We start from the raw sequence: 13,262 nt of genomic DNA on the forward strand, positions 1-13,262 counted from the left end.
AGTCCACTCGCCCATCTACACAGGCAAATTTTGTTCACGTGAAATTAACGTTAAATTAACGTAAATTTCACGTGAAAAAATTCACGTGAATTTCACGTTAATCGAGCTTATACGCGTAATTCACGTGAAATATTTAACGTGAATTTCACGTGAAAAATTTACGTGAATTTCACGTGAAAGCTTAATTCACGTGAATTTCACGTGAAATATCTGATTCACGTGAAATTAACGTGAAATATTTCACGTGAAATTCACGTAAATTGAGCTTTCACGTGAAATTTACGTGAAATCTTTCACGTGAAATTCACGTTAATTGAGCTTTCATGTGAAATTCACGTGAATTGAGCATTCACATGAAATTCACGTAAAATTCATGTGAATTGAGCTTTCATGTGAATTTTTCTATATTATTATTAAACTTTAAAATATCCATATCATTTGACAGTTCAGCATTATATGTTAGGCACACATCATGTTCTCTCTTATATTCACTGCAATGATTCATCTGTAGATCTATAATATATGATACTTCTTCCAAATAAACTAGTTTATTTGATGGTTATTCCTAATGTATACAGTATAAGTGTGTAAAAACCAAACATTAAGTGCACAGACTCGGATTACTTTCCTGGTTCTAAACATTTTATTATATTAGACCTGTACATAAATATTTGTAATATATCATTTAACAACCCTAACAATAGTGCAATATTATTTAAGGAAATAGTCAAAAGATTTATGGAATGTGGTCATTTAAAGAAGATGTTTGCACTGATGTATTATAACATTTGAAATGATTTTTATCATGTACAAATGTATACATAGATGTATAAGTCATATTGTGTGGTCATCAGTTATGACAAAAACCAATCATATTCTGGATAAGAACTATTTGCAAAAGATGCCAATTTTTTAGATGGTTTTGAAGAAATAACTAGTTCACCTCACCACATATTCATGTACCCATTTAAAGTCAGAAACCTTTTCAGTGGTTGTCTATAATCTCATCTTAATTAAAAGAAAATTATTCAGAGAATTTGGTGTTGATGGCAGCTCTTGACTCATATTGTAATTGTTTATAGTCTCTGGTCAATTCAATAGATCATGGCAAATCTTTGGCTTTTGTTGAGGACTGCATGTTAGCACCTATAGCTAAATGCCTTTCGGGTGTTTTTGTTGTTTTATTGCTGTCTGATTGATGTATACCTCATATCTCATTGTATTAATAAACTAAAAAAGAAAGTTCTATGAAACAAAGGCTAGCTGATATACAAATGTACCATATTGAAAGTCTCTCTGTAATTAACAACCATTTACTTCTTTTTTCATATAGGCATATACCATTAAAAGATTTCCAAGTTTGGCTGCACAATATAAAGCTAAAAATTCTTGTTATTTCATTTTTTTATATAAAATTTATTTTAAAAACATATACATGATATATATGCATTTTCATTTTTTTTTAAATGTAACTTGTACATTTTTGTATGTTGACACAATAATCTGAATTTGAATTGTATTGTATTCTGAAAGTACTTATGGTTGAAAAAATATACACAATAGTTAATTCCAGTTGGTAATGGTATAAATTTCTTGACTACCATGTCTGTTAATAATGTTTAAGAGTCCACTTCTGCATATAATTGATATTTGTACCCAAGGATTCCTTCATACATTTCCACTTATTATCCTTGGATGTTGCTCCAATGATAAAATCCTGTAATGCATACTTAGCAATCATACTCTTGGAATACTTCCTACAGTTCCTGTAATACAATAAAATCAGCATGTAATGTTTATTTCTGTATTGTAGTCCAGCAAAAAAGATAACATCAATTTAATCTCCAATAATTTACCAAACTTATAATTAGAAGAAAACTGTATTGTATTTTAAGCTCTGACATGATCAATTGGTGATTTTATGGTGATTTACCCAGTAAAACCTTGACAGTAAAACCTAGGTTTTCCCAGTATTTCCCACCGGGGTGGGCAATACTCATAAAACACAGGTTTTTACAATCCCTGTTTCAGGACATTTTATAGTTCGCTATTCTGTATCAGTTTTCTTATTGGTGAAAGCTGTACATATGATCATTTATAGTTAGCAGTATTCAGTCATTTGGACTCTAGTGAATAGTTGTCTCATTGGCAATCATACCATGTTAAATTTTTATAATTAACTTCTTAAATGAAAACAAACTCTATTCATGTAGGTGTACTACACATAACCTGTATATGTAAGTATACTTAGTGCCTATAATAACACAACTCATTATTTTCAAGCCCCCTTCTTACATGTCTTAGCCTCTTACAATCATTGCTTACACCAAATATAGCTGATCAATATCTTAATTGATTATATACAGTATACAACAAACAGACTAAAATATGAAACTTAATATTGACCAATGAACCATCATAATGAATATCAGGTCATGGTAAGATGAACCATGCCCAGACAGACATGTACTACACCATTATGACCATTCAATCAGTTGCAGACAAGACAAAAAATACCTACATGACCTAACTCATGATATCAGTAATTGTTTAATCTTGGTCAAGCTATTTTGATATTCTAATTTCCTAAAACTACAAGCATAACACATGGGTATATTATAGGATTAAACACATTTTTTTCTAGAGGTTATTGATGTGTAAACCAGGTCGATTAACTAACAAACTGAATAAAAGTCGTTTGTTTATGTGTTGCATATATATTTGTTTTTCGTTCATTTTTTTTTACATAAATAAGGCTGTTAGTTTTCTCGTTTGAATTGTTTTACATTGTCTTATTAGGGCCTTTTATAGCTGACTATGCGGTAGGCTTTGCTCATTGTTGAAGGCCGTACGGTGACCTATAGTTGTTAATGTCTGTGTCATTTTGGTCTTTTGTGGATAGTTGTCTCATTGGCAATCATCCCACACAATGACGTCATTCAATAAATTGCGTCAAGCCCGAATGACCGTTCTTTTGGACCTATTTTAAGGAAAATTTTTCTTGATCTTACATAAATAAAAACTGACTTTATGTAAAAAAAAAAAAAAAAAAAAGTAGGGGTGTGATAAAGGGTATGCGATATTGATTAAACAGCAGACTATTTATCAAATATGCAAAAAACTACTGTATTTACTACTAAACATATGATAAATGTAACTAAATGCCTATTCCATATATGTATATATAGCAGATTATTTTTTCCCTTGATCAGATCTGTTGATTGAAAATGTTTTTTTTTATTTTGTCAGTTTGTGTTTCAAGACTCCTTTTTAAATTTTCAGATTTCAGCATTTTTGTCATACCAAAAAATTACCATTTTGACTACAAATACCACATAACCAATACATACCAGTTACATGTTCTGTAGCTATAGGGTCTCATCTACATGTATTTCTAATCAATTCATTCATTTCATTGTATAACTTCAAATCCTCTTACATCTTGGGAGCAACAAATGTGCAATTCTGAAAATTTAAATTCCATTAATTATTATAAATATAAGCCCTGAACCTGATTAATGTTTTCCAAATAAAAAAAAAAGGCAATACAAATGAAAATTCATTTAGATATACAATGTAAATCAAATTCACACAGGCAACTATTGTAAAAAATATTCGCCAAAAGCAGTGAATCAGATAATTCGGTCAGATAGAAATTTTTTGATTTTTCGGTTGACATACATGTACATTTGTAATAACAAGAGAAAAAGAATCAAATTTCTCTTTCAGTTAGACAGACACTAAAACAGGTTGGCACAGACTGCAACAGCTAGTGGCAACAGAGAAAACAATTGATTTTTTTTATAACCAATAAGTGTCATTATGAACATCACTAGCAAAATGACTATTACTAGTTTTATAGATTGAACTGTTGTCAGGATCATAAACAGCTGACTAAGCAGTATTTTTTTCATTGTTGAAGGTCAGAATAAAAGTGGCCTAAAAGTGGTTATTTCCCCTTCATTTTGAATGTGGATGACCATGATGGTTTTCTTATTGGTAATCCTACCACATCTCCTTATTTTTAAAATTAAATTTCTAAAAATGTTTAATCTGCAACAATTAAATTCTATTCATATACAAAAAAATGTACACCTTTACTTTTGCATAGACTGATAGGTACTATTTCTGAGACTGTACCAAAAATATGTATTACTGGAAATCCTAATTCGTTGGGACCAAAACTCCCAAAATCAATTCCAACCTTTCTTTTGTGGTCATATAGTCCTTATGTTAAAATTTCATAGATTTCTGTTTTCTTATATAATTTATATACTAAAGTTATTGAGCGAAATCTAAAACCTTGTGTTTAAATTTCATAGATTTCTATTAACTTTTACTAAAGTTAGAGTGCAAAAACCAAATGTCTTCGGACGATGACAAAGAAGACGACGCCATTGTGACGACGCCATTGTGATACTAATATACATTACACCCAAAATTTTTTCAATTTTTGCTGTCGTATAAAAACGGCAAAATTTCCTCAAAATTACCAATTAGGGGAAGCAATCAAACAACCAGTTGTCCGATTCATCTGAAAATTTCAGGGCAGATAGATCTTGACCTTATAAACACATTTACTTCATGTCAGATTTGCTCTAAAGGCTTCGGATTCAGAGATATAAGCCAAAATCTACATTTTACCCCTATGTTCTATTTTTAGCCATGGCGGCCATCTCAGTTGGTTGGCTGGGTCATTGGACACATTTTTTAAACTAGATACCCGAATGATAATTGTGGCCAAGTTTGGTGAAATTTGGCCCAGTAGTTTCAGAGGAGAAGATTTCTGTAAAAGTTTACAGACGACGGACGCCAAGTGATGAGAAAAGCTCATTTGGCTCTTTGGGCCAGGTGAGCTAAAAAATACATACTTTTTGTTGGATGCTGCATCATAATTATTACAAGTTAAGGTAGATCATAAGTAAATATTTTTTGAGACAGAATTTTCTTATACTTAGCCAAAATGAAGATTTTACTATGCTCTTTTCAAAAATATAATAAAAAGTATGGGTCACCGTGCTATTTTTCAAGCTATATGTCGTTGAAAATTGCCTAAATTTGGTTAGATTGTTCATGGAAAAACACATTTGTGTGCATAAACAAAATTCTATGAGATAGATTTTTGAAATAAATTGTGAAAAGATAGTTTTTGTAATATATTTTAAGAAAATAAAAAGAAAAAATGGTGTCACCGAACTTGTTTTCTTGCTAAAAGTAAACAGAAAAAATTTCCCTATCAGTCCAGTATAATTTTTTTACTAAAAGAGTTATCTTCCCTTAAATGGCCCATTTAAAAAAATGATTCTAAAATAAAAAAAAAAATGATATTTGTTTAAATATTTTTAATTATACAAAAAAATACCAAGTTTTCTTTAAATCATTAAACATTCTAACCTTTAAATTGCAAATCTGTCTCCAAATTTGCAGATTTAGGCAAATAACTAGACCGACTTTTTACTGTGATTGTACAATCCAAGATGGCGGTATACCATGTATCTACCTTAAATGAATGCAAGTCATTGAGTACATATATGTAGTTACTAGTACATAATATTTGAAGATATCATAAAATAAAGGATAATCTAATTCTTATCAGTCTCTGGTCAGTAATGAAGCCACACAACAGTGAAATGTAAGTCTCAGAGATGCACATACAATCATTGTATATACATGTATTATGAAGATTAATACTTACCATTGGCTGTCAACATACATTTTATGTACATGTAAAAATGGACTGTCAGGCATGGAGTCATTGGACACTGCATGTAGGTTACTTCATTCCAGTATTACCAGTATCAGTCATAATCAATAGTCAACTCCTCTGTCCATTCCTTGTTATATTGCTGAAAGGGTGAAAACAGTATTTAGCATGTGGACACAATACTATTCAAAGAGTTTTGCAAACAATTAGCTTGTAATATCCATGAATTTCTTTCTATTTGTATTAGACTTGGAATTGTACTACATGTAATTATCTACAAGTATCAAATATCATGAGCCTGTGTCGAGCCTGTGTCGCTCACCTGTCTTCACTGTTGTTTTGAAAATCACAATTAATAGCATTAGATACCCTTTAAACATGTTAAATGATTGAGGCAAAGTTTTATTAAATTTGGCACAATAACTAAAAGCAGGTCATTCCATTCATTGTCATCAGGTCATGATTGTTGTCTTACAATAGTAACTGTCATTATTAAATTAGTTTTCAAGTTGTTACCATTTGAAATTGATTTTTATACAATTTTCCCTTAAACTTCTATCATGTGTCTATAATAAACCCCTTTGATCTTATATTTTTACCACTTTGGTATCGAACCTTGCAATTGAGGCTCAATTTCATAGAGATCCATAGAAAGGTACACTGTATGGGATTTGCTCATTGTTGAAGGATTTACTGTGACCTGTAGTTTTATAATATGTCTATTGATCTTGGGTCAAGTTGGGTGAAGGGAAATAATACCATATCTTCTTATACATGTATCTACATGTATATATTCGTTCAGATGTATGAACATACACAAATGATGCACAATGTACATGTATATTATTCAAGGGTTTAATGTTCGGATACCAGATACTTGTTTTTTACCCATAATTATAAAAAGGTTTAGTCCATTACCCCAAAAAGTAATCCAAACCTTCCTTTTGAGGTATGGAACCTACAATGCTACATGTACAAAGTGGTACAACTTATAGAAATCCTACACATACACCATGTACACAATTTATTGCCATGAAACATGAAAAATGCTTGTTTTGGACCATAATTCCAGATCAGTTTCTGCTAAAATAAAATAGTCTGAACTGAAACAAATTTTACACTTGATATGCAACTTGTCATGTGTTTTCTGATACATTGTATGACGTTAAATGGTATCTAATGTAAAAAGTGAGGTACATGTACAGCCACCTGCAGAATAAGAGTGTACGACAGATTAGGCATTTGTGCTGGCTTTCAGTTACTGCTAGCAAGTCTTGAAACTTGTCAGTGATTGTCCTGTGTCATGTACAAATGTATGTGATATTAAACTGCAAGTGTTTTGTTATCTAGCTATATATATGACTTTGAGTTAATCATAGATAAGATACATGTAGTACAACATGTACAATGTAGTTTTTTTTGTACTATGTAGTATCGGTTTGAACCATAAACAAATATTCGTCTTGTCGCTAATTAGTGAGACTGTAAATTATGTTTTGTTTTGATAAACTAGTCAAAAAAGAGTAAAAACAATGATGTACATACAATGTATATGTTACAGTAAATAGGTGAAATTAGGAATTACACGTAATTACTAAACATTTCAGTAAATACCTGTAATTAGTAGCTAATTTAGTAATTACATGTATTTACTAGTTGTTTCAATGATTACTGGTATACACTGATTTTCTTTGTCATTTTTACAGCTATTTACTGACTTGATATTTTTAATTTAAAATTAAAGATATAATCCAAGACACAAAATAAGAAAGTAAAAGGGTAGATATTTTAGGGCTGACTTAATTAAGGATTTATTTAATGAATATAAGGCACACCTTTAGTGGTTGTGAATTGAAACTGAAAAATGGTTGTTTTAAAAGTATTGAAACTCCCTTAATATCATTTGCAGCAGGCAAGACAATGATATCAATCCAAAATTAAGATATACATTTGTGAGAAGTTTATAGGCAACTTTGCCAGCTCTTTTTGATGATAAACATTTGATAATGCCAAATTTGGTTGAATAATTCTTAAAATCTCATAATTTCTTTATATTACAATCTTCATCAGGCATACTCTGCTGACTTCATTTGCTTTAATATTTTATATTAATCAATAAAATCAAAATCACTCATATTATGTCCTTTTTAACCTATTTTTAATTTACTTTACATTATGTTTGAAAATTACATTGTAATTGTTCTGCTCATTTTGGGCGCCGTGGTTGGCAAATAAAATATTTGTTGTTTGTTGTTGTTGTTGCATATAAAGTTGCCCAATGGCATAAGTCAAATTCCTTTTACAAAATAGTTTTATTTACAACTTCTTTTGTCAAACTGTTGTGATAAAGCTGACATTCTTCACAAACAAATTTATACAATTTGATGGTGTTAAGAGTCACATTTCATATTTTTGTGTTTCTCTTTTTTTATGAGTTTTTCAAGACCTCCAGACTCCAGCTTATATACCTGCAACAAAATTTTATTATCGTTTTTATCTGTATAAGAATGATCTTTTGTGGATTAAATAAGCCATTCCTTTAGATTTTCTTTCAATGTTGTCATTATGATTATGTTTCTTTTTGTCGAGCCTGCGACCTTTGTCGCAAAAGCGAGACACAGCAAGCTATTCTGTCGTCAGCATCATCCACAAGTATTCACTATGTGGTTAAAGTTCTTTAAATTTTGATAACTTTCTTAAATTATCCTGGATTTCTACCAAACGTGAACAGAAGCTTGACTATAATTATGAGATAATTTTCAAGAAGTAAATTTTGTGAAAATAAAATCAAGTTTTTCCGTATTTTACTTATAAATGGACTTATATGCCAGTTAACATTACATTCACATTGTAGTTAAAGTTTTTTAAATTTTATAACTTTCTCAGAATATCCTGGATTTCTACAAACTTGGACAGAAGCTTGTTTATGATCATAAAATAATTTCCAGAAGTAAAGTTTGTAAAAAAAATCCCTTTTTCGAAATCCCTTTTCGTATTTCCTTATAAACAGTCAGGGGACTTACTGAAATAGGTGATTTTTAAATCACTTATTTGAGTAGCAAATTCGAGGTTTTGTCACAAATTGGGATTTTGTAGTTTTTTCAAAATTTTAAACACAAAGGTTTAAATAACATCTTTTAATTAGTAAAATTAAAAAAATATGGACTTTTTGCTTCTTTTAAGTAGCAAGGTTTATGCCTTTGATGCTATCATTTACCTGAAAATTCTATTTTAGTTGAAACAAGAGGCTCTCAAGAGCCTGAATCGCTCACCTGAATTTTTTTGGTTTAATCTCTCATCAATGATTATTTTGGCTTTTCAATTTATTTAAATGTTCTTTGAATCGTCCTATTTTCTTCAAAAAAAAAAAAATCATTTTCTCCTATGTTCTATTTTAGCCATAGGAGCTATGTTTCTTGACATACAAGGAAATGAAATATAAAATTTATACTAGATACTCTGAAACTCTGAAACTCATTTAGCCTAAGTTTGGCTGAAATTGATACAGCAGTTTCATAAGAGAAGATTTTTTAAAGTAAGTCAACATGATGAACAAATTGTGAAAAAAGTCTTTAAAGGGCAATAACTCCTAAAGAGGTCAATTGACAATTTTGGTCAAATTGACTTATTTGTAGATCTTACTTTGCTGATCATATTTGCTGTTTACAGTTTATCTTTATCTATAATAATATTCAAGATAATGACCAAAAACTGCAAAATTTCCTTAAAATTACCAATTAAGTGGCAGCAACCCAACAACTGGATGTTTGATTCATCTGAAAATTTCAGGGCTGATAGATATTTACCTAATGAACATTTTTACTCATGTCAGATTTGCTCTTAATGCTTTCGTTTTTGAGATATAAGCCAAAAACTGCATTTGACCCCTATGTTCTATTTTAAGTAACGGCAGCCATGTTTTTTGACGAATCAAAAATCAAAGCACACACTTTGTGCAGGATAATCTAAGGAACAACCATGCTAAGTTTTAACCAAATCCATTCAGTAGTTTCAGAGGAGAAGATTTTTTAAAGTTAGCAAATATGATGAACAAATTGTGAAAAATTGTCATTAAAGGACAATAACCCCTTAAGGGGTCAATGGACAATTTTGGTCATATTAACTTATTTGTAGATCTTACTTTGCTGATCTTTTTTGCTGTTTACAGTTTATCTTTATCTATAATAATATTCAAGATAATGACCAAAAACTGCAAAATTTCCTTAAAATTACCAATTAAGTAGCAGCAACCCAACAATGGTTTGTTTGATTCATCTGAAAATTTCAGGGCTGATAGATCTTGACTTAATGAACATTTTTACCCCATGTCAGATTTGCTCTAAATGCTTTCGTTTTTGAGATATAAGCCAAAAACTGCATTTGACCCCTATGTTCTATTTTAAGTAACGGCGGCCATGTTTTTTGACGGATCAAAAATCGAAGCGCACATTTTGTGCAGGATATACTAAGGAACAATCATGTTAAGTTTCATTTAAATCCATTCAGTAGTTTCAGAGGAGAAGATGTTTGAAAAATTGTTAACGACGACAGACGACGACGACGACGTCGACGACGACGACGACGACGGACGCCAAGTGATGAGAAAAGCTCACATGGCCTTTTAGGCCAGGTGAGCTAAAAAAGCTATAATAATGGCTTTACATAATGAACTGATACTTTCTTAAAAGATTTTTCACAGCAGTGGGAGTATTTTTCCTGTGAAGTTCAAGGTTTCATCTTTCAGATTATGTAATAAAATTCTACTGTTCGCGATAAAAATTTCACTGTTCGGGGTGTTGAAATTAGTGGGGGTTATTAAAAGAATGATACTTAAAGAAGTGATTTTTGGGAAGGAAATTGAGGTCTGATACTTAAACAAGTGATTTTTATGTCATTATCCTAGATTCAGTACAAGGTCATCACCTGAAATGACCCGGTCATCCTCGACAACACAGATGTTGGTTCTGATAAGTTTAGAAACATAATTAGTCCCTGGATCATTAGTATTCTATATTTAAAGCTACACTAATATTAAATCACTTCTTCTAGTGATTAATTTGTACTACTTAAATAGGTGATTATTAAAGAAAGACAACTCTAACTTCCAACCTTTATGGAAATAATGTTACTTGAATCAGTGATTTAGAAAATCACTTGTTTAAGTAAGTCCCCTGACTGATAAATGGACTTGTTTTTTTCCCCAGTTAACATTACATACACTGAGTCTGCGGTTAAAGTTTTTTTTAGACATTTATTAGATTTCATAAACCATCCTGGATTTTAACCAAATTTGGACAGAAGCTTCTTACAGCACTAGTCAAAAGATTTGATATCCCCCCCCCCATTTTTGTTGAGCCTGCGACTAACAGCTAAAGTAGGCGAGATACTGGATTCTGTGAAACCCTTACAATTTTAAATATGAATACATCAGTAACCTATCTCCAGCTAGGTGTTGAATTGAAGTTCACATGAATACATATTCAATGAGGTCCAATTAGTCACTTGCAAGTGCAAAAATCATCAACCATGTTTCTCTGCTTATTTAAGTAAAATAGAACCAGATTGACTGCTAAAAGTGAATTATAATTTCACTATATAATTTTCATTAATAATTTAACACAAAAAAATCATATTTAATTTATTTAACAGCTCGTAGCTAATGCTCTTATAACAAAAAAGGTACATTTTAGGCTAATCACTTTTTAAGAGTACTCACTGATCTTCTATAGCTAGAATTACCATAACTTTTGATCAGCTTACATGTACATTGTTTTAACAGTTATTAAATAGGTGTCAAAATTCATTTTAAAATTAGTAATTACTGGTAATAACTGGGCCGTTTCAGGAATTACTTGTATTTACTAAGTACATCGGGGATTACATGTAATTCCTAAATTTTAGTAATTACACATAATTCCTAATTTCACCTACATGTATTTACTGTAACATATACGAATTGTAAAACATGAAAAGTATTTTGATAAAATTGAGAATAGAAATGTGGAATGATGTCAAAGAGACAACAAATAGACAGTTTAATTATTATATATGTCTCTGTTATAATACTGCATGAATTGTAACAGTAAACAAATATCAATAACGATAAGTACTTAAACAAAATTAAAGGGATAATAATTTTTCGTTTGCAGCAATACACATACATGTATTCGCCAAATTTTTCAACATTCTTTGCCATACTCTGTTCAAATAATAAACATTATGCAAGTAGACAACATATAAAAAACAAGTGAAACTGCAAGCTACTGCTCACTGACGATACCCCCCCCCCCCCCCCCCCCCCCCCCCCTCCCCCCCGCAAGTGGATAATATTAATTGTGTAAAAATATGCAAATGTTCAGTAAACAGGAAGTTGTCGAGTGATGAATCTGAAAACAAATCACACAGTATAGCTGACTTATATTAACCCTTAAACCAAATTTCAGAAATCCTTGTATTGTAGTTCCTGAGAAAAATGTGACGAAAAATTTTCAACTTGGCTATCATGTGTAAAATCAAACAAGTGTTCGGTAAACAGGAAGTTGTTAAGTGATGAATCTGAAAACGCATCACACAGTACAGCTGACTTATATCAAGCCTGAAACCAAATTTCAGAAATCCTGGTAGTGTAGTTCCTGAGAAAAATGTGACGAAAAATATTCATGGGACGGACGGACTGACTGACAGACAGACGGAAGGACAGACAGAGGTAAAACAGTATACCCCCTTTTTTCAAAGCGGGGGTATAAAAATCAGGGCGAATCGATCATGGGCGAACAGCCACAGGTACTTGGGCGAACGTGAAACATGTCGAACGGACACTACATCACTATACCAAACTCGAAGATGAAAACATTCAGTCATTGCAGATTTCTGTTTATTCCTGCACTATTAAATCATTTGTTTGAGTTACCTGTAGTATATCCTCGAGTATTTATTAATATTCATAGCTCCTTGGTATTGGTTGTCTTGTTAAATTGGCTAAAACAAGTACTATTGTTGTTGACAAATTATCGGCGGCGTCCTTCTCTTCAAAACGCGTCATAATCTGTATCTTTCAAGCGTTTTAAAAAATCCGAATCCGGAATAGAGATTGGCGGATATTTGTTGATGTTCAAAGCATTTCTCTATGTAAAAAAAATGTATCCCCATTCTTTTAATATCCTATATACTATACAAATTCTTGGAACATATAACAAATTATTTTGTTTATAAGCATCCTTTACAAAGGAGCACCTCCACATGGACAACCCTTACAACCCTTTAATTTATAAAATTAATATCAGAGACATATATACACATATATGTGTATATATGTCTCTGTTAATATAAATAATAATAACTTAATTTAACTATAATTTCAATTATTTTAATGACCAAGGGACTGTTATATTTAAGTTACCATAATCACAGATTATGACTGTGATTTCATTTTGTAAAATAATATATAAAGATAAATGTTTAACTTTAATTCAATGAGAAATAAACCAGCCTTGTCTAATTAGCAATCATTTACCACACATTTAGCTTTCAAATACGGGGCAGATCCAGAAATTTTCAT

At 31.0% G+C, this 13,262-nt stretch overlaps 1 long non-coding RNA gene across 1 annotated transcript; it reads right to left on the reverse strand.

Moving 5' to 3' along the window:
- Positions 1-1,469: 1,469 nt before the first annotated feature.
- On the reverse strand, positions 1,470-12,761 carry LOC139509397 (uncharacterized). Its single transcript, XR_011661724.1, has 4 exons — positions 12,615-12,761; positions 5,696-5,846; positions 3,351-3,465; positions 1,470-1,766 (listed from the first exon to the last, which is right to left on the reverse strand). It is a non-coding gene; the product is annotated as an uncharacterized lncRNA (long non-coding RNA).
- Between the last annotated feature and the right edge of the window lie 501 nt (positions 12,762-13,262).

Source organism: Mytilus edulis, unplaced genomic scaffold (assembly GCF_963676685.1).
Source record: "Mytilus edulis unplaced genomic scaffold, xbMytEdul2.2 SCAFFOLD_1373, whole genome shotgun sequence".
Taxonomy (NCBI): domain Eukaryota; kingdom Metazoa; phylum Mollusca; class Bivalvia; order Mytilida; family Mytilidae; genus Mytilus; species Mytilus edulis.